We start from the raw sequence: 4,369 nt of genomic DNA, 5'->3' as shown, positions 1-4,369 counted from the left end.
CGTGGCCGCTCTGGAACTTGCCCTTACAAAAATGAACAATGAGTTTCAATTGAGCTTCTAATGTGTTTTTATAGAGTCAAATGAAACTCATAAGAAACTCATCATTAAATGAGTTTTATCATTACCCACTCCATATCTATTCTTTTGAATTTACTCATTACAAATCCAAGTGAGGTTTATCGTTACCCAATCAATATCAATTCTTTCGAGTTTACTCATTACAAATTCAAGTGAGGTTTATCGTTACCCAATCAATAGCAATTCTTTTGAGTTTACTCATATCACATTGAAATGAGTGTTATCAAAAAAAAATCAATAAATCTACTCCCTACTGCATTGCACCCGAAACAAATAGCGCGTCGGTGCTAGTTCTGATATACAGATTTATTTTCTGCGCTTAAAATAATAACGGTATTCACTCTCTTTTACTCCTAAAGGCTTATTCGCACGATCTATCTCTTCAACGCGCCACAGTTTAGCGAAACCAAGATTTCGCGAAATCGGCCTGTTCACACGTGGAGTTTGACGCGCGAAACCTGTGACGTATTGACTCACGAGAATTCCGCCAAACCTTGTCATCTGCACCGGGAATACCAAGCGTTTCGCATCAAAATGATATGAAGTACGCACAGTGTGAAGGGACAGCCTGTTTTATCAATGCCACTCAATGAATTTCGTCAGATTCGACTCACTGGGTTTACTAGTCCTGCCAAACCCTGGAAAAACCGCGAGATGGTCTCGAAGCATTTTAGACATTTTTACACCGCTAATAAAAAACGTTATCCCCAGTCATCATGTTTATATACTGTGCTTGCAACCACCGCGACTGTTGACGAACCTGCACCGCGCCCCCAATCCGTACTGTAGGCGCCGTTCACACACCTGCAACCGAGTAGGACCAAGACTCGTCGCCCGTACGCACCGCTTCTTCGCTTGTCGCATAGGGGGGCTTGTCGCTAGCCATGTTTGTTTGTTTTCTTTCGGCAAAGCTCGGATACGGGATCGGCCAAAAATCAGACTCCTCCAAAAGCTCGCTTCTCCTCGAAGGTCAGACGTCATAGCGAAGTCGAGCGGCCATTGGCAGCGTCCGCGTTTCTCTTTCGGGTGATTGACGGGCGTCGGTGAGGTTTCAGCGAAAAATTGCTGCAGAAGTGAGAAACACGCGCCACTTTTTTCGGAGGCGCGCCACTTTTTCGGTCGAGTTCAGATGGGGAATCTGTTTCCCGAAACCTAGTTTTGCGCCACAAGATTCGCCAACACGATGCATCATGTGAACAGACCTATTTACAGCGCCCCTCTACCGCGATTTGGTCAGTTTCGGTTTCAGTATTGTAACTTTTACTGGTTTCGGTTTCATATTTTAAGGATCGCGTCTTCGACGCCCCATCGGTAGCGACACCAGTTCTTTGTGTTTTTTCTTTTTCCGCCATGGTTTCGCCAGTTTTGCGACTGTTGCACCGTCGGGTGTGTCGCGGGATGGAAATGGCCTTTAGACATGGAAATGTGCTAATTTAATCAAGTGTATCTATCTGTGAAGTTTCTCCTGTGATGATTATGTTCAAGAAGAGCGCGGAAGACCGACGACGCGACAGAACGAGCAACTCAACGCAGTTGGTAAGCATACTTCTTTGTTTGCATTGTACGCGTTGAACGAGAAGCGAACATTATGGAGTTTTAGAGTAATCTCGTGGCTGCTGTGCATGCGGAGACGCAAAACAAGCTTCGGACTCGAGCTTTGGGGCCGGTTATTTCTCGATAATGGCGTGGGTACCGCATAAGGCGGCGCCCACGACATCTCCGTTGATCGCGTCTTCGACGCCGTCGCCCGCTCGGGAACTGCGTGAGTCGCACTCGGCGCCCGCGGTCGGTATGGTCGAAGCGTTTTCAAAACGCCACGGATCGCTGGATTCACAGCTCAGAGCTATCGAGGCGCAAAGCTATCGAGGCGCGTGTACTTACGATCGTGGCAGACATCTAAGCATGCCTGGGTAGTGGATCGAAGCCGCCTCGGTGGCTCCGAGGCGAGACCGCCGGCCTACGGATCCCCAGGTGGCGGGTTCGAATCCCGACCGAGGTGCCCGCAATATGACGGAGGCTTATTGCGGAGAAGGCGCCGTGTAACCGAGCTTTCGGTTGCACGTCAAAAGATCCCCACGTGGTCGAAATTAATCCTCAGTCCTCCGCTGGGGCGTGCCAGATGCCCGTCGTAGGTTTGGCACGTAAAACCCCCAAATTTGACTTTGGGTAGTGGATCGTCTGGGCTTCGTAAGTACAACCAGTCCTTCAATGCTCTGGTACAACAGAGCAGCTTGGCAGTGACAAAAACAAAACATGCGGCATTGAGTATAAAACAACTATAAAAATGTTACTCTGGACAAAAAGCTTGTTTAATTTTCAAGATTAAACGTTCTAAATTCCAAATAAAAGCTGTCGCGACATCTTGGTGGCGTTTTAAGCGCGAGATGCTTGCGTTTTGGGGGGCCCCCGGCAGAGAAACGCTATTCTAAAACTCTTCGCCGCAATCCTCGCTATTTTACCGTCCGTAACGCGCGGTAAAGTAGCGCCCGATATTCTAAAACTCCCTATTTTCTCGGCACACGTTTTCTCGTTAAGCTAGAATTTTTCTTTTTTTAACTAGTTGGGTTTGCTTTATTTGTCCTAATGTTTGGTTCTATGTGTAGCGTAATGAGAAGTTGCCACTCATTCTGTGTATGGTCCAAGAAATTGTAGCTTATGTCAACAGAGCATGTATTGAATTCCTAATGCTACTTTCAGTCCGTTGCTTTAGAAAATGTCTTATTGGTTTAGCAGTGTACTGATGTCATTCAACTATAAATTGATTACATTGATAATACTTCATTACATTTCAGAAGTTAGACTTCCTTGGAATTCGCTTCATGCAGAGCCAATATTCCTTTTCAGTCAAAATGGTTGAAGAGGATATCCATCTTTTGTTTTGAAGTTATGGAAGTGGACTGGATTGTACTGTTAGGACAAACTTCGGTCCCCTGACTTTCTAGAATTGAACTGGGTTTACATTTGTCGGTTAGATTAATAAAGCAGTTGTTCCTTTTGCCTTTTTTTTTCTCTTTCATTTTGCAATTGTGATGTGGTAAAGCCGAGGGCCGCAGTTATTCCCAAATGAAGCAGCAGCAGTGTCTTCCCAGCTTGCGTCACTTCGATTCATTTCAAGGCATGCCACAAAATGGATGCCTTTATTCATACACCGTTGGAACTGGGACTGACTTCAAAATGCAGTTTGACACAGTGTTTAAGTGGTATGGGACGTGTGTTGAATGACCTATGCGGTTGTCACAGGTTCGTGGTTGGTCAACCTGAAACGCTCCAAGTCCTACTTCCTTCTTCTTGTCTTCCTCTTCCCATTGGTTTGAAGTTCGGCCGGCATTATACTCTGTTTCATACTTAGCGTGCAACGCTGTCAAAGCTACTGCCGCGGGTGCGTGGCTTTATCTACGGTTTTGCTTGCGCAAGAAGGCGTGCAAATGATCAACGAGATCAAGCCCCACGCTCGCGCCAGTAGCTTTGACAGCCTTGCACCCTAAGTATGAAAGGGAGTATAGTCTCATCCGAGCTCATGCCTTTGGCGCTCAGGTAAACATGTGCGAGAATCGCAATTGACCCTCCCCCAAACCACCCTTAAACAGAACAAAATGACAAAAAAGACAAAATTTGTGACAGCGGTGTTTGAGAGAAACTGCAGACGTTTATTACCCTGCCTCAAACTTTGCAAACATTTCAGTGTGGTTGCAGCTGTGAGGGTGAGGTGGATCCAATATGAAAACTGGACCCTGAAGCGACGCCTTCAGGATGCCGAAAAATAATTATGGTAAGTTAGAAATTATCCCACTAGTATACTTCCTAAATATTTGGGCCGGGTGTCGATTAAAAAATTTTAACCCAGTTAATTTGTCACAAATTTTCAGGCATAATATCTTAAAAAGAATGAAACTGCAGATGTTCCAAACTGGCTGAGGTAAAGCAGCCTTGCAGTGCACCAAGGTTTACACTGAACATACTTTTGTGTATTGTCCACGAGGTGTAGCTCGTGCATTGAAGTTTTATGGGTTAGTTTCTTCAATGTTTGAACTTTCAGCGTGCCAGCTGGGTAGTGTGTAATTGTTTTTTTTTTTTTTATAGTGCAAGCAATATCTTAATCCTGGCGGCAGGAAGATTCGGCTAGCAGTTGACATGGTTGGACAGCGGTGTGCATGCTTGCTTTCTCTGAAGCGGCCAATGAAGCGAAATAACAGCATGTGCGGATTGTCCATGCATTTAATTTTTTGTTTGTTGTTTGTTTCAGACTACATGTGCTCCCAGTACAAGGGGGTGGCCCTCCAGGCTCTGACGA

This window comes from Ixodes scapularis, unplaced genomic scaffold (assembly GCF_016920785.2).
Source record: "Ixodes scapularis isolate PalLabHiFi unplaced genomic scaffold, ASM1692078v2 PGA_scaffold2__306_contigs__length_199485367, whole genome shotgun sequence".
Taxonomy (NCBI): Eukaryota; Metazoa; Arthropoda; class Arachnida; order Ixodida; family Ixodidae; genus Ixodes; species Ixodes scapularis.
Note: the sequence above shows the minus strand (reverse complement) of the source record.